This window comes from Acinonyx jubatus, chromosome B3, assembly GCF_027475565.1.
Source record: "Acinonyx jubatus isolate Ajub_Pintada_27869175 chromosome B3, VMU_Ajub_asm_v1.0, whole genome shotgun sequence".
Classification (NCBI taxonomy): Eukaryota; Metazoa; Chordata; class Mammalia; order Carnivora; family Felidae; genus Acinonyx; species Acinonyx jubatus.
Window position 1 is genome coordinate 82,372,351 of NC_069386.1, and position 23,207 is coordinate 82,395,557.

General features: G+C 47.2%; 3 long non-coding RNA genes and 2 other non-coding genes across 5 annotated transcripts in view; 3 read left to right on the forward strand and 2 right to left on the reverse strand.

Annotated features, from left to right (window-relative positions):
* Positions 1 to 1,766: 1,766 nt before the first annotated feature.
* LOC106989702 (uncharacterized) lies at positions 1,767 to 11,013 on the forward strand. Its single transcript, XR_001432592.3, has 3 exons — positions 1,767 to 2,783; positions 2,871 to 2,956; positions 10,263 to 11,013. It is a non-coding gene; the product is annotated as an uncharacterized LOC106989702 (long non-coding RNA).
* On the reverse strand, positions 6,368 to 23,137 carry LOC128316020 (uncharacterized). Its single transcript, XR_008299356.1, has 4 exons — positions 22,982 to 23,137; positions 21,186 to 21,301; positions 18,326 to 18,512; positions 6,368 to 7,035 (listed from the first exon to the last, which is right to left on the reverse strand). It is a non-coding gene; the product is annotated as an uncharacterized LOC128316020 (long non-coding RNA).
* Positions 13,424 to 13,587, reverse strand: LOC113597110 (U1 spliceosomal RNA). Its single transcript, XR_008299819.1, has one exon. It is a non-coding gene; the product is annotated as a U1 spliceosomal RNA (small nuclear RNA).
* On the forward strand, positions 20,033 to 20,196 carry LOC113597262 (U1 spliceosomal RNA). The gene has a single exon (XR_008299820.1). It is a non-coding gene; the product is annotated as a U1 spliceosomal RNA (small nuclear RNA).
* The window catches only part of LOC128316021 (uncharacterized), a 47,028-nt gene continuing 44,354 nt past the window's right edge, over positions 20,534 to 23,207 (forward strand). The window contains exon 1 of the long non-coding RNA XR_008299359.1: positions 20,534 to 21,166. This is a non-coding gene — a long non-coding RNA (uncharacterized LOC128316021). The remainder of the gene's footprint in view (positions 21,167 to 23,207) is intronic.

Here is a 23,207-nt window from a genome sequence, read left to right on the forward strand (position 1 = left end):
AAAGGATGCCTAATTTGGTCTATATAAGTCTCTTAAGGGTGAGCGAGATATAAAACCAGGATATGCTTTATATTAAGGCAACTCAAATTTCCTTTTGTTTTCTTTTTTAATGTTTATTTATTTATTTTTGAGAGTCGGGGATAGCGGCAGAGAGAGAGGGTGACAGAGAATCCCAGCAGGCCCCACACTGTCAGCACAGACACACACTGGGCTCGAACCCACCAACCCAAAGATCATGACCTCACCTGAAATCAAGAATCAGTCACTCAACCAACTGAGCCACCCAGGGAACCCAAATTTCCTTTTGGAAGTCTATGTATGTGCAAGACTAAAACTCTTACTATCCAAAACATGTTTAACAGAAACATCTGAAAAAACACTGAAAACTTAGCGGCTCAGATATTCCAAATTTAGTGTTGAATTGTGCATCAGTATACATTATACAGAAAATTCCCATATGATCAGTGGTGATTTGAACACCAGCTTTTCCTTCCTTATCAAATTCTAAATAGGCCTTGGGGCACCTGGCTGACATTGTCTATAGAACATGCAACTCTTGATTTCAGGGTCATGAGTTCAAGGCCCACATTGGGTGTAGAGATTACTTAAAAAAACAAATCTTTATGGGGTGCCTGGGTGGCTCAGTCGGTTAAGCGTCTGACTTCAGCTCAGGTCAGGAACTCAAGGTTTGTGAGTTCAAGCCCCAAGTGCAGCTCTGAGCTCACACCTCAAGCCTGTTTCAGATTCTGTGTCTCCCACTTTCTTTTCCTCCCCCACACAAACTCACTCTCTCTCTCACTCACAAATAAATTAAGATTATTAAGATTTTTTAAAATTTTTCAATAAAATAAAATACAATACAATCTTTAGAGGTATCTGGGTGGCTCAGTTGGGTAAAAGTCCACTCTTGGCTTTAGCTCAAGTCATGATCTCACCATTCATGAGTTCAAGCCCCGCATGATCCTGCGGAGCCTCCTTGGGATTCTCTCTTCCCCCTCGCTCTCTCCCCCACCCCCTCTCACTCTCTGTCTCTCTAAAAATAAATAAGGTTAAATTTTTTTTTAATTTTTTTTTAACGTTTATTTATTTTTGAGACAGAGAGAGACAGAGCATGAACGGGGGAGGGTCAGAAAGAGGGAGACACAGAATCTGAAACAGGCTCCAGGCTCTGAGCTGTCAGCACAGAGTCCGACGCGGGGCTCAAACTCACGGACTACAAGATCATGACCTGAGGCGAAGCCGGCCGCTTAACCGACTGAGCCACCCAGCGCCCCTTTTTTTTAATTTTTAAACATTTATTTATTTTTGAGAGACAGAGAGAGAGAGAGAGAGCACAAGTAGGGGAGGAGCAGAGAGAGAGAGAGAGACACAGAATCCAAAGCAGGCTCCAGGCTCTGAGCTGCCAGCACAGACCGCGAGATCATGACCTGAGCTAAATTCGGCCACTCAACCAACTGAGCCACCCAGGCTCCCTCCCCTTTTTTTGAAATGTGTATTTATTTTTGAGAGCGAGAGACAGACAGAGCACGAGTGGGGGAGGAGCAGAGAGAGCGAGACACAGAATCTGAAGCAGGCTCCAGGCTCTGAGCTGTCAGCACAGAGCCGACGCAGGGCTCGAACTCAGGAACCATGAGATCATGCCCTGAGCCCAAGTCGGAAGCTTAACCAACTGACCCACCCAGGACCCCTAAAAATATATTTTTAAATAAATACATAAAATCTTTACAAAACAAAATAAAACCACAGCGTGATACCACTTCACACCACCAGGTGGCTTTAATCAAAAAGATAAGCGTTGCCAAGGATGTGGAGAAATTGGGACACTCATACAGCGTCTGCAGAAATGTAAAATGGCGCAGCCACTTTGGAAAACAGTCTGGCAGTTTCTCAAAAGGCTGAACATAGAATTACCGAGTGACCCAGCAATTCCACCCCTAAGTAATGAGATAGAAAGAGAAAGGAAGACATGTTCACACACAGACTTATACACAAATGTTCATAACAGCATTATTCATAATAGGCAGAGTGTGGAAACAAACAAATGTCTCTCCACTGGTGAACGGACACATCCATGTGGTGAGTCTGTCCTTACGGCGAAACATTATTTAGCAGTCAAGAGGAATGAAGTACTGATTCAGTTGTAACATGAATGAACTCGACACTTTATGCTGTGTGAAGAAAGCCAGACAGAAAAGGCCACATATTACGTGATTCCATTTTTTTGTTCATGGCACGCCCAGAATAGGCAAATCTATAGAGACAGAAAGCAGATCAGCGGTTGTCTAGGGTTGGGGGGTGGCAAGGAGGAAATGAAGAGTGACTGCTGATGGAGGTGGGGTTTCTTTTTGATCGACAAAAATGCTCCAAAATTGATGGTGGCGATGGTTATACAACTCTGCCAGCACACTAAAAACCCGTGAGTTGTGCACTTGGAACGAGGTGTCTGTGTGTGAATTACATCTCCATAAAGCTGTTATAAAGACCATTTGGAGGGTGACTGGCATGTGATCTTCATGGCGTAAGCGTTAGCTCTGATGATGATGGGGGCAGTGGGGTGGTGGTGGTTGCCGGTAACTGTTCGAAACACGCAGCGTGCCTTACTGTGAAGCATTCTGTTGTATAGGATCTCCTGTATCGAAGATCTAGGTCACTAGTGGATTATGAAAATGCTAACAAAGCACTGGATAAAGCAAGAGCGAAAAATAAAGATGTTCTTCAGGCTGAGACATCCCAACAATTATGTTGTCAGAAATTTGAAAAAATATCTGAATCTGCAAAACAAGGTACTGTTATATTAACCTTTAATTATACGGTATACCTTCAACTATTATGTGAATTAAATAGTTAATCCTAATTTCTTTTGTTCACAGAACTTATAGATTTTAAGACGAGAAGGGTTGCCGCATTCAGAAAAAATTTAGTGGAACTGGCAGAGTTAGAACTGAAGCATGCAAAGGTTAGTGTCATAGTCAAGGTTTAATAGTTTACGTGACTTATAATTTAGAAATGAGTCAGTCTTGGGGCACCTGGGTCCTCACGATTGGCGAGTTTCAAGTCCCACGTTAGGCTGTGCGGCCCCCCCTTCAGATCCTCTGTCCCCGCTCTGTGCCCTTCCCCCCCCAAAAGTAAAAAATAAACATTAAAAAGAAAAGGGAAGGAGGGAGGGAGGGAGGGAGAGAGAGAGAGAGAGAGAGAGAGAGAGAGAGAGAAAGAAAAGAAAGAAATGAATGAATGAATGAATGAATGAATGAATGAATGAATTACGGGGTGCCTGGCCGGCTCATTCGGTGGAGCATGTGACCCTTGATCTCCTGGATGTGAGTTTGAGCCCCACGTTGGGTGTTGGGTGTAGAGATTACTTTAAAAAAAAAAAAAAAAGAAAGAAAGAGAGGAAGGCAGGGAGGAAGGAAGGAGTCAGTTATGGAATTGATAATAATCCTTTAATGACAGTTTCTTTCTGGAGGGATATTGGAAGAGCCATTCCTGGATTAGAATGAATTATAATTGGAATGCTAATTTTTGAAGATCATCTTAGTACTTCAGAATAATTTAATGTTAGTAAATAAATATCCTTCGCCCAGCGTTTTTTATAGTGTTTGTTTCCTCCAGATTCAGCCCTTTCTTGTAGTTCAGATAAAGCTTGGCCCAAGCCTTCTAATAAGGTTAGAACTAGAGAATCTTAGAATTGCGAGCGAACTTAAAGATCATCTAATTCAAGCAAGAATAATACGTACAATTTCTCTAAGCGGTCAGCTCTGCAAGACCCTAGTACCTAATATGGAAACCAGTATCATTTGTGACTGCTTAAAAAAGATAAATCTATCTTTAATAAAAACTTCTTTAAAAGTTTAATATTTGCTGGCTTCAATCAGAAGGACTGAAAGTAAAAATATATTCAAAATTCCCCAAATTAGAAGTATTGAAGAAATTTAAATAAACTTGTTAGTGTTTTGTTTTGTTTTGTTTTCATATATTTATAGTATTTACATTTTGAAAGCCATTAAAAAGCTTGAAACTCTACTAAGACGTCCGGGACACTCCATAACGCACAGAAAGCTGCTTCTGTGTCACTTTGACAAATTGGTCAGAGTTTTGTCACGTGAAATAAGAAAGATAAATTTGACGGATGCCTGGGTGGCTCTGTCGTTTGAGGGTCCGACTCTTGGTTTCGGTCAGGTCATGGTCTCACAGTTTGTCAGCTGGAGGAGCCCTGCGTCCAACTCTGCATGGAGTCTGCTTGGGGTTCTCTCTCTCTCCCTGCCCCTCCCCGCTCGTGCGCTCGCTGGCTCTCTCTCTCTCTCTCTCTCTCTCTCTCTCTCTCTCTCTCTCTCAAACTCTCAAAATAAATGGGTTGGCTTTGAAAGAAAAATGAATTTAATTTCTCCCACAGAAACATTTGGATATATTACCCTCAAATATTTGAATATATTCTCTCCTACAAGCTAGACATCTTTGAGCTAAATATATTTTATCCCATACATTTCAATAAGCTTTTTATATTATTACACTAGGTCATTGCTGTTTTCAAATATTGCATGAGGGGCCCCTTGGTGGCTCAATTGGGTAAGCCTCTGTCTTTGGCTCAGGTCACGAGCTCACGAGCTCACGATCTCACAGTTGGTGAGTTCGAGCCCGACGTCGGGCTCTGTGCTGACAGCTCAGAGCCTGGAATTGCTTCGGATTCTGTGTCTCCCTCTTTTCTCTCTCTGCCCCTCCCCTGCTCATGCTCTGTCTCTCTCCGTCTCTATGTCTCTCTCTCTCTCTCTCTCTCTTTCTCAAAAAAAATAAATAAGTACATAAACATTAAAATTTTTTTTCAATATTGCACCCAGAAATGGAAACACCTTTCCATACGTGGACTTATTATTGTACACGTTTCTTCTTATGGCAGTTTTAGAGGCATAAGGGTTTTTTGTGTTTTTTCTTTTTTTTCTTTTTCTTTTTGCTTTTCGTATAAGGGTTTGTTTTTTTGTTTTTTGGTTCTTTTGTGTTTTGTTTTGTTTTGTTTTGTTTAGCGCCATCTTACACCAGCTTGATTTGGCTTATAATCACACATCTTCTCCTCGTTCTCCTCCTCCTTCTTGGTCTGTTTTCGAGCCTCCAACCTATAGTTGTGTGTTTAATTCTTTGTAGGAATAGTTTTCATTTTTGTGGTAAAAAACACATAAATGTACCGTCTTACCCACTTTTAAAGTGTGCGGTTCAGCCTTGTTAAGTATATTCACATTGTCGTGCAACAGGTCTCTAGAACTTTGCATGTACGGAGCATTTAATTTTTAAAATGAAGTTGCAGGCCACAGTTATGTCTGTCAAATTGTAGCTTGCTAGTTTTAGCCCAGCGTGAGATGTTTTGGAAACTTCGATTTGATCATATAGTAGTCGACTAGGAGAGTGGTGATTACTCCCACGTGATGGACATTTGTAGTTTGTATGAACTTCCCTTTTATGTCGTCATCTAAGTTTTACTTTAAAAGATTGATCGGGACCAAAGGAGTCAACGTTGGTTCATCTAACCGGATAAGTGCACGGTACCCAAAAAGGCTGAATTTTTAGTTCCCTTCCTTTCTTTCTGTACTAACTGATATTAAGTTATTAATGAGTATTCTTTGGTGATGGCTATTTGGGTAGCTAGGAATTCACCTATTTATACTATCATCAACCGTTTCCATTTTATCTGTGATGGATACAAGAAGTATCCAATTCCTCATTACAATGAAGCTATATATTACGGATTTCCTGCTCTAATCACCCTCTCAAAAGAAAATATTTCGAGAAGGTTGGCACGATTTATTGTTACTGCACCCGTGTTGGTTTCTAATGTTCACTATGTGTGTTCTTTGTAAGGAGGTTATAAAATCTATTCAGGCTTTTGTTAATAGGTTTAAGGAAGGATTAGCAAATTACAGCCTGTCTGTTTTTGTGTAGCCTGTGAGCCAAGAATGGCGTTGGTTTTGAGAGGGAGAGAGAGATAGAGCACGAGCAGGGAAGGGGCAGAGAGAGAGGTAGAGAGAGAGAGAGAGAAAGAGAGAGAGAGAGAGAGAGAGAGAGAGAGAGAGAGAGAACACCAGGCAGGCTCCTCACTGTCAGCGTGAAGCCCGATGCAGGGCTTGAACTCCCTAACCGCCAGACCATGACCTGAGCCGAAACCCAAGAGTCAGACACCTACCCGAAAGAGCCACCCAGGTGTCCCGGAGAGAGAGTATGTTAAGCAGGCTCCACGCCCAGTGCAGAATCCCAGGCGGGGCTGATCTCACGACCAACCGTGAGATCATGACCTGAGCTGAAATCGAGAGTTGGACGACGCTTGACCGACTGAGCCACCCAGGGGCCCCTCAGTGGTTCTTTGAAAAAAGGCGAAAGAATAGTATTTCGTGACACGTGATAATTACATGAAATTTAGATTTCATCTGTAAGTGAAGTTTTACTGGAATACAGCCAAGCTCTTTCTTTTGGGCCCTGTCTGTGGTTGCTTTCATACTACTACAGCAAAACAGAGACCACATGTCTCTCAAAGTCTAAAACGTTTACTACGTGTTTAAGCCCTTTACAGAAAGTTTGCTGACCCTTACTATATAGATGGTTGTCAGCCTCTGGTTTCCAGATTTCTGTGCTTTTCAGGTCCTTTCTGAAATGTGTTCTCTGATGGGTCTTCTGCTCCAGTGGCTCTCTCAGCTAGAGGCAGTTTTGCCTCCCGGGAGACATTTAGCAATTTCTGGAGACATGTCTGGTAGTCACAACGGAGGATGGGTGGGTTTACGACCGGTATGTAGGGCGCAGAGGGCAGGAATGCTGCTAAACTTTTGACAGGGCACAGGAGAGCCCCCCATTAGAAAGGATTCGACAGCCCCAAATACGTCAAGTGTGCCGAGACTGAGGGACACTGAGACTGGAGGGCTCAGTCGGTGGAGCGTGCAACTCGTGTTCTCAGGGTTGTAGGTCCGAGCCCCACGTCGGGTGTAGAGATGACTTTAAAAATAAAATCGTTCAGGGGCGCCTGGGTGGCTCAGTCAGTCAAGCATCCGCCTCTTGACCTACCTAAGAAAATGATAATACATTTTAAAAATAATGATAAAATAAAATCTTCTTTTAAATGGGGGGTAGGTAGGGTGGGTGGTGCCTGGCTGGCTCGGTCGGAAGAGCGTGTGACTCTCGATCTCGGAGTCGCCAGTTCAAGCCCCACGTTGGGTGTAGAGAGATTACCTTAATAAACAAAACTTGGGGCGCGTGGGTGGCTCAGTCAGCGAAGCGTCTGACTCTTGGTTTCCGCTCATGTCATGATCTCACGGGTTTGTGAGTTCGAGCCCCGTGTCCAGCTCTGCACTGATAACCGTGGAGCGTGCTTGGGATTCTCTCCTCCCTCTCTCTCTCTCTCTCTCTCTCTCTCTCTCTCTCTCTCTCTGTCTCTCTCTCAAAAATAAAACAAAATAAAATAAACATTTAAAAAAATAATAAATAAAGCTTTAAAAAAAAAAAAAACAAAAAACCGCCGAGGTTGAGAAACCCTGCCCTCTCGTCTGAGGTTTCTTGATGATTTTGCAAATCTGAACAAAGTCCCATTTTGGTCCCAGAATCCATATAAGTTATTCCAAAGAGATTAGACATTGGTTAAATTTACATCCAGATGGTTTAAAACTACTTTGGATTTCACTCATTATAACCGGGATATGTCTTGCCATGTATTGGAACCTGGTTATAACAGAAAATTAGGTCATTTGGTCACTTTTGTGTCCTTGAAGATAGTCTCAGATACTTTATTAATGAAGCATAGAATGTATGATGAAGGCAGTGGGAAAAAAAAAAAAAAAAAGGTGATGCTACTGCTGCCTATGAGGGCGTGGAGTCCTCGTGCCTGGTGGGGTAAGCGTGGACCAGGGCACACCCTTCTGGAGGGCGTTGGCAGTGTGTCAAGTGCAGGATGTGTATCCTTGGACTTCGTCCCACTGGAGGGATATACCTTTAAGAAGATCATGTCAGAAATACAGACGGGCTCAGAATCCATCGTTCTACTGGCATAACATGGACAGTTACTGGGGCACTTGAAATTCTTAAATGTTTATGTTCCCCCAGTTTCAGGCGCTCAGTAAAGTTGCAAGAAAAGTACAAAGAATCCCTGGATAGTTGTCACTAGAGTCCTCAGATGTGCATATTGTCATGTTCGCTCTGTCCTCCCCTCCCCCTCTTCCTCCCTCCCTCTTTACTTTTCCTCTTTACACAGTACACACACACCCCACACCCCTACCCTTATACGTACCTGTTTTTGTCTTAAACCATTTAGGTTGCAGCTAGGAAGTCTCTTGGCTCTTAAACACTTCAGTGTCGATTTCCTAACACCAAATAATTCTCTTGAATACTTGGAGCAATTACAAAGATCAGGAAATTACTATGGATACAGTACTATTATCTAATCCACAGACTTTTATGCCACCAGTTGTCTAACAATGAATAATGTCTTTAGTGGCAAGAGGATACTCAAGATAATACATGACATTCGGCGCACAGGTCTTTTTATTTATTTTTTAAGTTTATGTATTTATTTTGAGAGGGCGAGCGAGCGAGAGCGCGAGCGCACACGTGGGAGAAGGGGAGAGGCAGAGCGAGCGAGAGAGCGAGAGCGAGAGCGAGAGAGAGAGAGAGAGAGAGAGAGGGAGAGAGAGGGAGAATCCCAAGGCAGGCTCCTGCGCTGTCAGTGCAGAGCCCGGGGCGCAGGGTGGGGTGGGGGAGGGCTCCAACTCACGAAACCGAGACCGTGAGATTGTGACCTGAGCGGAAAGCGAGAGTCGGACACTTAACCGACAGAGCCACCCAGGCGTGACTTTTCGTTTTTCTCGGGATGAGCTCTACACCCGCTGTAGGGCTTGAATTCACGACCCCCAGGATCGAGAGAGTCGAGAGTCGCGCGCTCTACCAACTGGGCCAGCCAGGTGCCCTCCCCGTCCCGCACCCCCCGCACGTGTCGTTTTAGACTTCCTGAACCCGGAAAGTTCCTGAGTCTTTGTATGTCATAACATTGGACACTGAAAAGCACAGGTCTGTAAAATGTCCCTCGCTTTGGGTTCGTCTAGTTATTGAGTTTAGATTCCCCACCTGTGGCGGGAATCGCCCAGAAGTGGTGCTTGGACCTTCTCGTCGTTGCATCCTTTCAGGAGGTACATGCTGTTGATGAGTTGCCTCGCGGGCAATGTCTGACTTTGATCATTTGGTTCAAGTGATGATGTCTGCAGGTTTCTCAGTGGCCAAGTTACTAGTTTACACTTTGAAATGAAGAAGTATTCTGCGGGGAGATACTTGGGACTGTGTAAATACCCCATCGCTTACCCAGCACTGTCCCACAGCATTTTGTGTGATGATGGAAGTATTCTGTCATCAGCACTGTCTGGTAGGCTAGCCACTAAGTAGCCACACGTGGCCGTCAAACGCCTACACTTGAAATGTGGGTGGTGCAACTGAGAAACTGAGTTTTTATTTAACTACTATTAACAGAAATTTAAATTTTCCATCGCCGCACGTACCGAATGGCTACGGTATTGGCATTTCAGCCTTATGCTCAAAGCCACCGTGCGTGACTTTTGCCTCCGTCGATTATTGTGGTGGCTGCCAGACGGTCACTTTTCTAATCCCATCGTTTTAGTTGGCTTTCTACTCACTGGAAGGAAGAGGTTTTCCTTTACCCCGTGTATCTATCGGTGTAATCCATATATGCTTACATTTGTCCGGACACGTGTCTGAATTTGGATGCCAGCGCCCATGTTTTACAAATGGGTACGTAGGTCTGTCTGAATGTTACAGAATGCCGTTGTACGGGAACTGACGGCTATGTGTATAAAAACTGGTATCGCTCACTACTCTTTAGTCCTGAAAGCGTACGTTATAATTTAATATGCCTCTGCCCTAATACGCAGATTTTAACGGCTAGAGGAAAGGGATGAGAACCGGTCTTGCAAAACGTCCGGTAGTTTGACTTGGACACACAGGGCATGTTTCGTCCCTCATTAGAATCATGCCGAGTGATTCAACACCATGATACTGACCTAGACGGAAATGTCCTGAAGAAATCTGGTGTGTGGAAAACCTTGTACGTGAAACAAGGGATACGGTCTTATGTCTTTAAACCCGTACGTGTGTGGATAGTGAGTAGCTGTTTCCGGAGTTCTGTTGTCTTAATAAAGGTGGCGTTAGTTACGGGATTCCCAGCGCTGTTATATTTTCGCTGCAACTCTTCCAGGCTGTCTGCACTTCATGATTTATTTTCCCTTCCTTTTTAGGGTAACCTACAGTTGCTGCAGAACTGCTTGGCAGTGTTAAATGGAGACACATAAGCCACACTCCGCCTTTGGTTAAAAAGGGCTGCCTTCCTTCAGATTTTATTTTTGTTTTCTTAATGAGATTAGGCATTTCTGCTCACTGGAAACAAAAGAAACAGCTGACCAAGTGCGTCTACTCTCCTTTTTTTCTGAGAAGCGATGGAGCGGTGCCGTCCACGGGGTTTTGCGGGTCCGTCCGTCTGTGTGGTGGAACGCTGCCCTCCTGCAGCTCCCCGTGTGCTGCCTGGGACGGTTGTCCATCACCGTGCGCTCCTCCTCTTCCGAAGCCCAGCGTTCAGTCCTTTTTTAAGTAGCCTCTGTAACTGTCTTTATTTTCTGAATAGCGTTCCTTATGGCTGCCAATCTTATTTCCCTTTAAGTAATTTCTGATGTTTAACCCTCTCAAAGATGCATTGTTCAGACAAGATAAAGGTTGCCATTACCTTTTGTTTTCTTTTGGTGTTTTTGTTATGTTTTGTTTTGTTTTGTTTTTTTAAAAACATTGTATGCCACCTTAGTTCATCCATGTATCCTGGTAAAAGCATCTTAATCAGACTTATTTTTAATTAATGAACATTTCTTAGAAGTTTTGGGACAGACTTTATGTAATCTTTATAAGTATGATTTCTGATGAAAAGCGACTGCATTAGTATGTTTGCCTTAAACTTGTAGACTAAACCGACTATTGTCAAATAAACCGTGGTAACAGTGATAGTTTTTAACTCTGTGGTCATTGTATCACTCTAAAATTTGGAGTAGCTATAATCAATCTACTCCCTCGTTATGCTTTACAGTGCAGGTCTTCTCTCTTTTTTCTCTGAAAATGGCATGTTGAACCAGGTTCACCAATCCCCTTACGAAAGAATGAACTGCTTCTCTGTGTGCTCTCAGCCTTTCCTAGAAGATGGAATTGGGCAGGGGCAGGTTCGAAACAGCTGTTTCTAAAATACAGGAGGCAGACAGAATGGTCCGTCTGTGATGGTTTCCTGAATTCCATCCCTAGCCGGGCCAGTTAACCCTGCGACACGCCATCGAGCCACTTGATAGTTCTACTAGTGTACGGATTGGTATGGAGAGAGAAGGAGTGCTGTAAGGAACAGCCCTCGTGAGGGGGGGGGAGGGGGGGGGGCGGGGGAATTGGAATATTTGGAATGGAAGGCTCCAAAAAGGATACTAGTTACAATACAAATATGATTGGCCTTTTTAATGTGAAGTATCGCCACGTCATTTCTAATTTAAAATTCGATTGTGTGGTTTGGTTTTTTTCACTGTCTAACTTTTCTTCCAGTTGGAAACCACAGGTATTTGGGTTGGTCACCTTGTAGGTGGGTTCCTCGTTTACATTTTCCCCACCCCTGGTCTAGGTCTTCTGAGTAGTCACCATGATCCCAGCCTTGCTCTCCAGCATGTTCTCTTGCCTTACTGGTGTGCTGGTTCACGTTTCTCTCGTTCACTGGCGTTGTTCCCTGGTTATTCCCTGATGTCGTTTGTACTACCCCCCCCCCCCCCCGTTTGCCTGAGAAATCTGTGTGTTTGGCCCTCCTGTCTGTCCCCTTCACTGGTGAGAAGACGCCCACGCGATGCTCAGCAGTGGATGAACGGGACAGAGAGCCCTGGCTTCGGGACTCGGGTGCAGTCCCTTCGCCCGCTGCCCTTGTGGCCTAGGCAGGTTTGGTTCGTTTGACCTCTGTCTGCCTCAGTTTCTCTACTACAAAGGACATACTGACCTACCTACCTCACAGGGGTGTTGTGAGGATTAATAAACATTCGTACAGTGCTTTGAAAACGTGAAGGTGCTGTGTAAATGCTAAGAAACAGCAAGTACGGGGCAAAAGGCAGTAATACAGTGTCGCACCTATCCATCCGCTAATCTGCTTGTTTGTACCAAGGGGGCCTTATTCCGGGCAAGGGTAGGAGAGTGGTAGGTACATCCCTTGGTCCCTGGTTTACATGTTTACGGTGTCTGTTGGGGTGGGGGTAGAGTGGAAGCAGCAAGTTACATACTAGTGTGGGGCAGGGTGCTTAACAAAAACACACATAAATGAGTTGCCCGCACTATCCAAGGACCTTGTCACAAAACACACAAAGAAGGTGAAGAATGTAGGTTACTCCCTCAAAGGCATACTTTAGGAAAGATGCTAGTTGGTACCTCCAGAACAATGGAAGTATTCCACAGCTCAGCTGCTGGTTCCCCGTAAAACCAAACCAAACCAAAAACTGGTTTCAATACCTTCGTGGTGTGGCATTTACGAAACATTTAGGGACCATCTTGTGCCTGGGGGGACACAAAGGAGAAAGAGGAAGACGCCCAGTAACAGAGACAAAGCCCTGCACTGGGTAGTAGTACAGGGTTTCTGCCACAGAGTGTCTTTACTGCACGCTCTGAGAGGAAGAGAGTGACGCGAGCAGTAGGAATGAACGACCCAGGAGGAATGAAGGTGGCGGGGTTGGTGGCAGTGAAGGTGGAGGATGGTAAAGAAAGGAAATTGCAAAAGAAAGTGGGGGTCCCCGGGCCGCTAAGGCCCGTGAGGCTTAAAGACTGGGCGAGTTTCTCCTCTGCCCCTAGTTTGGGGAAAGCGCCTACAACACAGATTCCGTGGTGAACTGCTACAGAAGTTGAGCTCAAACAGACCTTTTTGAAGTGAGGCACTACGCACAAGTTAACAGAGCAGGGTGGTGGATTTCAAGGAGACACTGCCGGGGGGGGGGGGGGGGGGGGGGAAACGAGGTGTCTCAGGACTTACAAAGAAAAGAAAACGACCACGAAGCGAAGATGTACTTCTGCGCCGTCTCCTGGCCCTCCGCAAACCCTCACGTGCTCGCCCATCACCACGTCCTCAGGCGACCGGAAAAAGTCTTCTCCGCGCTGCCGCGGTAGGCGGGCTATGGTTGGCGGAAAACGAGGTGAAGAAAAACAAAACAAAACAAAGCGAAGCAAAAGCCGAGAAGCGGGCTATTACTACTTTCTTTCCTTCAGGCTTGTTTGGGGCGTACCCGGAACGCGTTAGTACTGAGAATAACGCAAGGAGCGACAACGCGACCGTACGGGGGGTGCGAAGCTAAAACACACAAGCCCGCCGCTTGATTAGACCCGAGTTCTTCCATTCAGACCGCGAGAAAATCAGGGGAAAGCGCGAACGCAGTCCCCCACTACCACAAATTATGCAGTCGAGTTTCCCACATTTGGGGAAATCGCAGGGGTCAGCACATCCGGAGTGCAATGGATAAGCCTCGCCCTGGGAAAACCACCTTCGTGATCATGGTATCTCCCCTGCCAGGTAAGTATGAGTTGCTCGTCCCGCCTCGACCCACACCCTCGCGCTCGCCGCGCTTCACACACACGGTCACTTCCCCCACGCCGCCTCCGCACCCCGCGCTCCCCGCACGCCCCCCGCCTCAGCCTCGCTCGTCGGCAAAACAACCGCGGGCGCCTTTGCCTAGCCCCCACGCGGGACGTGCGCGCCCAGGCGGTCCGGGACCGGCAGCCTCTGCGTGCTTGTTCATCTACATACGCCACGCCTTGTCGCGCGCTTCCCCGCGTCGCGGCTCCAGCTCTGGGACAACGGATGTGCTAGTGTCCCGGCAGACCGCCGGTGCCTGGAGCGAAGGATGGGGGGAGGGCGGCGAGGAGTCGGGACCCGGAGGGGAGACCCGAGAAGACGGGGTCCCGCGGCGTCCAGAAGTTGCAGGCCCCACCGAGGCGGTGGGTTAAGTCTCCCCTTCCTTGCAACGAAAATTACATGCAATACGCAACAGAGAATCAACTCAACCTTAAATACTAAGAGTTTTGTCACCAATTTAACATGAAATTGTCTTAATCCTCAATATGACCTTTCGGATTACGTAGTAACCTAATCTTGCGACAACGAAAGGAAAATTTGAACAGAGGGCGTCAGTCAGGACAAGGCGTCCATTCTCAAGAGTAGATGTGTGGGCTGGGGAGGGGCGTCGAATGGTCTCCGAAAATCAAATGAACGGAAATATCACGTTTTCATCCTGTGGGCTTCGGCTGCCTCTTTCAGCCTGCCCGGATTTGTCTTTTCCTCTTCTGTACAAGAAGATTCTTTCCGGAGATCGAGTGGAGGTAAAGGTAAATATCCTCTTCAGATAGGAGCAAAATGATTGAAGTGTTGTGTGTTCCTGGGTGATCGGGTCCCCGGAGCAAAGCAAGGCAAGAGACAGGACTAGAGATTATTGGGTCAGCAAAGACTTCTCTGAGGTTCTAGCAGCATCAGGATCCGAGTTAACGTGTTGTACATCCTTTTACTTTACTTTTCTTTTCTTTTGTTTTTTAATTTATTTTGAGAGAGAGCGGGAGGACGGGCGAGAGCAGGGGAGAGGGAGAATCCCAAGCAGGCTCCGTGCTGTCAGCGGGGAGCCCCACGCGCACCGAACCCCCTCTCCGCCCCCTCCCCGCCCCCAACCGTGAGATCATGACCAAGGCTCGGTTCCCTTAAGGGACTGAGCACCCAGGTGGCCCACGTTTTGGATTGTTAGTTGTTTCAGGAAGTTTCCTTTCTGAGGGTGTACTACTCCTCAAAACAAACAGATGGTGCTCTTCCCTAACCCCAGGAAAATTATCAAAACCAAGAAATGAACATTGATACAATCTTACTACTCTACAGACGTTATTCCCTTTTCCATCAATTGTCCCAATAATGTCCTTTAGAGCAAAGGAAAATTCAAAATCATGTGTTGCATTCAGTTGTCATGTCTCTTTATCTGAAATAGTTCCCAGGTAGTTCTTTGCATTTCATTATGCAGGCCTTTTTGAAGACTACGGGCCAGTCATTTTGGAGACCGTCCTTCAGTTTTTGAGTTGTCCTGGCTTCCCTCGCAAGTACATTCAGGAATGCATTTTTGACACGAAGGCTACGTAAATGATACCGTGTCTGTTATGGGTTGGTTTGTGTCCCTCCAAAAAAATATGTTGAAGTCCTAAGTCCTGGTACCTAGGACTGTGACCTTCTTTGGAAATCTGATCCTTGCAGATACAGTCGGGTGAAGGTGAGGTCACTCGAGCGGGCCCTGATCCAATGTGACTGTTTTCCTTACGCGAGGAAGACGGCAACGTGAAGAGACTCGCTGACAGAACACCATGCGATGGCAGAAGCAGAGAGTGTAGTGATGTAGCCGCAAGCGAGCCAAGGATTGGCTTGTCACCACCGGAAGCTGGGGAGTAACGAGGGACGATTCCACTCAGAGCCTCAGAGAGAGTATGGCCCTGCTGGCACCTTGCTTTTGGACCTCTAGCTTCCAGAACTGTGAGAGAAGACACTTCTGTTTTTTTAAGCCACCCAGTTGGTGGTATTTTATTATGACAGACCTAGCAGATGTATACAGGCCTCCTCTGGGCACCACGTTTGGAGGCACGTGAAGGCAGTTTGTTCTATTACTGGTGGGGTTAACATCGACTACTGAGTGAAGGAGGTGTATCGGTTACCCGTCTCTGTGTAACAAATTGCCGTAAAACTTAGCGATTGGAAATAATGACCGTTTCACTTGCTCACAAGTCTGTGGATCAGCGATTCTGGCTGGGTTCCACCGGGCAGTTCTGCCGGTCTCAAGGGGGATCGCTGGAGCCGCGGCGGCCAGCCTGCAGGTCACCTGGGGCCTAGTCGGTCTAGGGGACTTCGGCAGACACGGTTCACGTTCACTCCGGCGATGTCATCCTCCAACGGGCTAACCCAGGCTTCTTCTCATGGTGGCCTCAGGACAGGCAAGTGAGAGCCAGTCTTAATGAGCAAGTGATTTTCAACCTTCTGCTTGCATCCCATTTACTAATGTCCCATTAGCCAAAGCAAGTCACATAGCGAAGGCCAAAGTCAGTAGGCTGGGGTGTTGCAGAAGCACCTGGGTCCTGGGGCCAGCACTGCAACTGTCGGCCACTGGAGGTGTTCATCAAGTTTTCCCTTTGTAATTATTATTAAGTGATTTGTATGGAGATGATTTGAGGATATGTGAATATCCTGTTTAACACAACAGTTTTTAGCATCCACTGATGGCTCTTGCGTTATGATTGCCAAATGTCCATTTTCTAATTCCATCATTCATTCTTCAGTTATCAGCTGGCATCGTAAGGTAGGACTTGCCCTCCTTCCCTATGTGCTAACGGTACGAACTCATGGTTGTTATTTTGTTCAGTTGTTTGTAACCCAAAACTGTTTTGAAATTTATTTTGATGTTCTGATGTTCTCAGATCGGGCCTATAAAAAACCCCTTCAGGGTGCCTACGGTGTCCTTTGGACATGTCCATAACATTTTTGGAGCATTTCCGTGTCTTCTGGCACAAGATGTTCCAGGGCCATTATGTATCTGTCTTGGCTCGTGAAAATTATCTATTTCTCCAAAGAGGCCTGGTTCTTTTTAGTGGGGAGTGGTTTTAGAAAACAAGATCAAGGGGCGCCTGCGTGGCGCAGTCGGTTGGGCGGCCGACTTTGGCTCAGGTCGTGATCTCACGGGTTCGGTTGGTGAGTTCGGCCCGCTTTGGATCCTCAGCCCCCCTCTCTCTGCCCCTCCCCCGCTCACACATTGTCTCAAAAACAAATAAACGTTAAACAAATAAACGTTAAGAGGAGGAGGAGGAGGAGGAGGAGGAGGAGGCAGAAAGAAAAGAAAAAAAGAAAAAAGAAAAAGAAAGGAAGCAAGATCAAGGCGGTAGGTATGTCTAATGCTACTGTCTTTGCCTCTAGGCCCCTTCAGTGGATAGAGGTAGAGAATACGTGTATTTCCTAACACCTATCTACAGATGTAGATTAAAAGCAATGAGCCCAGGGACAGCTACGTGGGTGGTTCAGTTGGTTAAGCATCCGTCTCTTGATTTTGGCTCAGGTCATAACCTTGGGGTCATGATATTGAGCCCTGCCTCCGGCTCCCTGTTAGGTGTGGAACCTGCTTAAGATTCTCTCTACCTCTGTCTCTGCCCCTCTCCCCCCTCTCAAAATAAATTAATAAACGTAAAGAAAATTCTCTCTCCCTCTCTCTATGCCCTCTCCCCCACTCGCTCCTTCTCTCTCTTTAAAAAAAAAAAAAAAAAAAATTAAAAAAATAAATAATGAGCCCACACCAGTACCTTAAATTCCAACTCTCAATTTTATGCAAGTGGGTCCTCCTTGCCCTCCACCATTCCATATTTGTTTGTTTGCTTGCTTTAATTTTTTTAACGTTTATTTATTTTTGAGAGAGAGAGAGAGACCGATCACAAGCAGGGGAGGGACAGAGAGAGAGAGGGAGACACAGAATAAACAGGCTCCAGGCTCCGAGCTGTCAGCACTGAGCCTGATGAGGGGCTCGAACTCACAAACCGTGAGATCATGACCTGAGCTGAAGTTGAACGCTTAACCAACTAACCGACTAAGCCACCCAGGCACCCCGTGTTTTTGTTTTTGTTTTTAGTGTTTATTATTTTTTTTAAATGTTTATTTTTGTGAGCGAGAGAGAGAGAGAGAGAGAGAGAGAGAGAGAGAGAGCGCATGAGCAGGGGAGGGGCAGAGAGAAAGGGAGACACAGAATCAATTCAAAGCAGGCTCCAGGCTCCGAGCTGTCAGCGCAGAGCCCGATGTGGGGCTTGAACCCATGAACCGCGAGATCGTGACCTGAGCGAAAGTCAGGCGCTTAACCGACTGAGCCACCCAGGCACCCCAAATGTTTATTTATTTTTGAGAGCAAGAGAGACAGAGCATGAGCATGAGCAGGGGCAGAGAGAGAGAGAGAGAGCGAGAGACAGACAGACAGACAGACGGACAGAATCTGAAGCAGGCTCCACGCTCTGAGCCATCAGCACAGAGCCCGACGGAGGGCCCAAACTCATGAACCGTGAGATCATGACCTGAGCTGAAATCAAGAGTCGGATGCTCAACAGACTGAGCCACCCAGGCGGACCATCATTCCATATTTGTTTGTACCTCCTTTCTCCAACAGTAAGAACCTTGACTCCCAACATCCATTTAGTCATTAGCTCAATCCTACAATATACACAACGTTGTTACAGAACTGTTACGACCGTACAGCTATGAAATACAAACCTACTATGGGACAGTTCAGTATGTGTTTGCAGTTCTTATCTTTGGACTTGAAGATGTTTATAGTCGATGTACTGCGCCCAAAAGTCATTTCAGTTGGTTATTTTTTTTTTCTTCCAGTGTGGCTACACTATTCATCTCAGATCGCTAGGTTCAGTTATGCTTATGTTCAACGTTAGGGATGTTCCCCCTGTGATTAAAAAATATATGTAAAATATTAATAGAATTCCAGAAGTCAAAATTACAGAGAAAGGTGTACTCAGAAAAGCATCACTCTCTCCTTCCACTCCCCCCCCCCCCAGGCAATTTCATCATTTATCTATTTAGAGAGTGCTAGTCGGGGAGAAGGGGAGAGGGGCAGAGGGGGAGGGAGAGAATCTTAAGCAAGCTCCACACTCAGTGCCCAGCCCACGACCCTGGGATCCTGACCTGACCTGACCTGAAGTCAAGAGTCAGACACCCAGGTGTCCCTAGTCTTCTGTTTCTTTTGGCAAGACTGTATAATTTTTGGCAAGACTGTATAATTTTCTTGTTTTCACACTTTTCCTACACAAACGGTAGCATACTACATATATTTGGGGGCCTTTTTCTCCCCCCCCCCCCTTAACACAGTCGATGTGTCCTACCTAAAGCGAACCCACAAGTCAAGCAACCCTGTCCTAACCTCCTGGAGGCCACAAGGTCAGCCAAAGAAAAAAGTAAACAAACTAGAAAACCCAAACGAGGGCTCACCAGCCTTTGCAAAGACTGTGATTTCTCAGTGGGGAAAATGTTAGAAAAAAACGGTGACAAAATCAAACCCCTCAATCCAACTGCAAACTGCAAACTGCTGTGCGGTGCCTGGCTGGCTCAGTTGGTAGACCATGGGGCTCTGAGTGAAGAGTTCTAGCCCTACATGGGTGTACAGATTGATGAGGGAAACAAAGGCAAGAGAAACGTAGCTTAAACTAGATCTCCTTACAGCTTGCAGCCCACTGATAGAGAGCTGAAACATGCAGAGCGTGACCTTCCTCAAGGAGCTCACGGCTGCGGTAGTGCCTTAATGTTTATATTTCGTTAAAAACTAAAAGCAACCTTACCATGACAGCAGCTAGCCCCTCAGGGTCCTGAAAGCCTTGCTTCAAAATTCCTTGGAAACTTACTTTATCTCTATCCCCCCTCCCTCCACAAATTTAAAAATATATCATCAAGTCACTCCTCACAAGCCCAGTGCAGCTCTTTCTGCCTGCCCACCGGGTGCTGTGCTGGTGCTACGTATAATAACAACACCTTTTTGCACTGAAACGTCTGGAGAAACCTTTCTTAGCCATCTGCTCATGAATCCACGTCATAATTACAAAACAAATAAATAAAATAAATAAGAGAACTACAAACTAATGTTCATTTTAACTGGAAGAATCACAGCCAGGCTCCCCCGGTTCTTCTACTTTCCTCCCCCAAGGGTGGGAAGTTCCTCCGCCCACTCGGGCGACGGGGCGTGGCGTATGTAGATGAGCATGCGCGCATTGGCTGCCGGTCCCGGACCGCCTGGGCGCGCACGTCCCGCGTGGGGGCTAGGCAAAGGCGCCCGCGGTTGTTTTGCGGACGGGAGAGGTTGAAGCTGAGGGGGGGCTGCGGACAGCCGGGGCGCGGAGGCCGCGTGAGGCAAGTGACCGTGTGTAAGAAGCGTGGCGAGCGCGAGGGTGTGGGTCGAGGCGGGACGAGCAACTCATACTTACCTGGCAGGGGAGATACCATGATCACGAAGGTGGTTTTCCCAGGGCGAGGCTTATCCATTGCACTCCGGATGTGCTGACCCCTGCGATTTCCCCAAATGTGGGAAACTCGACTGCATAATTTGTGGTAGTGGGGGACTGCGTTCGCGCTTTCCCCTGGTTATCTGGGTTTGCAAAGAACAGGCGCAGCTTTCCTCATCCGTGTGGGCGCACCAAACGGGTTTCTGGACGTTTATTCCTTCACAGTTAACGTGTATGGCGTCAGGACAGCAGGCGTCTCTTCAGTGTTTTGGGCTTGTTTTTTTTTTTCTTTTTTTCTGCCGCGTTTTCTTAAAGCGCTTTTTGGTTTGGAGGCTGGCGGTCGCTTCCAACATGTGCTCCTGGGCCGGTGGGGGCTGGCTGGTTACGAGCGCGGGACGCAGCGACGTTTTACAGAGACCTTACTTTCACAGAATCCGCCACGCCAAACTAAGTAGCAGCCACTTGTAGACTACAGGATTCCCAGTTGGTTCCAGAGACGCTTGGAGAACCGATCTAACATCTTGTTAGCTTTGTCTTTTTTCCGAGAAATTTTTAGTGTTTGGTTTTCGAGACAGCGAGCGTGGGCGGGGAAGGAGCAGAGAAAGAGGGAGCCCCAGAATCTGAAGCAGGCTCCAGGCTCTGAACTGTCAGCACAGAGCCAGATCCGTGGCTCGAACTCCCCAACCGTGAGTTCAGGACCTGAGCCCAAACCCCACGCTTAGCGGACTGAGCCACCCAGGACCCCTGCATTGTGGTTTTCTAACTATACCCCCCGAGAGGGAAGTTCCACGAGGCCAGAGATTCTTGTCTATTTTGTTGATTGCTCCGTTCATACTTGGCTACAACAGTGCATGGCGGCATAGTAGGCTTTTAGTATATGCTTCATTAATTAACTTACAGATCGCGGGGTTAAAAAAAAAAAAGTTTCTGGGGCGCCTGGGTGGCTCAGTCCAGTCAAGCATCCTGACTCTTGATTTCGGCTCAGGTCACGATCTCACAGTTTGTGAGGATCCACCCACCAGTCTACCCCATCGGCCTCCAACCTAGCCTGGTTCAGCCCCTTCTCACTTTAGAAGAATGGGATCATTTTACAAACCATCAGAAAAAGGTAAGTCAGGGGTATGCACCTTAGTTAGTTTTCTCCCATGCCTTCCTCTTCTGCTCTTCCATCATGCTTCACTCTGGTTCAAGGTGTAGGGGAGACAGAACTTTACTTTTACCCTGTTAGGGTCTCCAGCAGGGCCTGAGAATTAAATTGGACGTAAAACAGAATATCAGAAGGAAAGCATACAGATCTTTTCCATGTACGTGGGAGACCCCATAGTAACATGAAAACCCAAAGAAGTGGCTAGGTGGGTCTCCAAGGAGCCCTGGTTCCTTTTTTTTTTTTTTTTTTTTTTTTTTTTCCATTTTGTGTTATCTGGAGGCCAAGATCCGGTGGTGCTTAGCGTTCACGGATACTGATGTGTGATTGCATTTAGGCCCTGCACCTGTTTTACTCCACGAATTATGATCCATTATTTTTTATTTTATTTAAAAAAAAATTTTTTTTTAACGTTTATTTATTTTTGAGACAGAGAGAGACAGAGCATGCACAGGGGAGGGACAGAGAGAGAGGGAGACACAGAATCTGAAACAGGCTCCAGGCTCTGAGCTGTCAGCACAGAGCCTGACATGGGGCTTGATCTCGCGGACCCTGAGATCATAACCTGAGCCGAAGTCAGACACTTAACCAACTGAGCCACCCAGGCGCCCCTATGATCGATTATTATCATGATCTCGATTTGGCCAGTGGGAACCCTTTCAAAATGGCTCTTGTGTGCTTGACATGTCCCCTTCAGTGGCACATTGCTTTACTTTTTGGCACAGCTCCATGTTTCAGGGCATGATGAGGCCGATTGATACCCAGCCGTATCAAAGGGTGGCCTGGCTCCTTTGACCCTCCTGTGCGCACCGACCTGGATTCCTTTGAGGGAGGTGGTTACTTCCTGAAATAGGTCAAGGTGCTTTGGACTTCCTGGAGAGGCACTGGAGTCAAAGGCGGGGGAGAAGAGAACACCAGTGCCGGGGTTGGACTCCTTGCCCTGGCTCCACGTATTTTAACATCCCCTCGGGTGTGTGCCCACCCACCCACCCAGTGAAAGTCCCACAGAGGCGCAACAGGTCACATCTACGTGGCCTTCCCTTGACTGTGTCGCCACTGCCTGACTGGGTGGCAGGCACTGCTGTGCCTGCAAGGATGTGGGGCCGTACCTTGGAAGCACCCGGCTACTCCCCATGACACCCCGGACAGGAAGCGTCGGCCATGCTAGGGCCCACTCTTGCATTTGCTGGATGCCAAAACCCACCTCCCCCCTCCACCCCTCACCCTGCTATTCCCCCAAAGCGCCAAAGCTAGGTCCCCAGGGATTCCACACCTCCACATCTCATCGGCGGGGGGGGGGGGGGGCAGGCACATCCAGTGAAGGTGGTTGAGGTTTTATCTTTGGTGCCTGTCTGCTGGTCTCTGCCTGTAGATGGTGACATTAGAGGCTGGGGTCTCTCTGTGGCTTCCCGAAGGTCAACTGTTGGACTTCAAAGGCAGGGCCTCCTGAACCCGTGGAGGCAGTGGGACAGTAGCACTGAGACTGGGCTGGGGAGCGAACCAAGAGGAAGGGCGGGGGGCCGGGGGAAACGCAGTCTCCAGTTTGGGAGGCAGAACTAAAACCGAAAAGGCGCTTGTGGTCTCAGAGGTCAGGGATGGCAGTAGCCGGGTCCCTGAGGCCTCAGAGAGCCACACTCCCGGTGCGGTTCCGCTGCCAGCCCCCTCTGTGATGCGCTCCAACTGTACTTTGAGTCTCTGGAGTTTCCTTCCCACAGGAGGGAAGAGAACAAGGACCTTTCCCTGGCGTTCTTCTCTGCACCCACCCGCAGCCCCAACAACCTGGCTCTGTCCCCAGGATGAAGCCCGTTTTCTCCTGGATGGGTGCTCTCTGACAGGCCCTCAGTGTCTCCCTCTTCAGGCCCTGCCAATTTAGCCTTAAGGGCCCAGCGCTAAGTCAGCCAGCTGGTCAGAACCCACAGGCCAGCTGCCTGTGTAAGTAAGGACGTGAATTTGTGCGCCCGACCGACTGTGACGACAGCTGCCCCCGTCTCACTCCACCCCTACT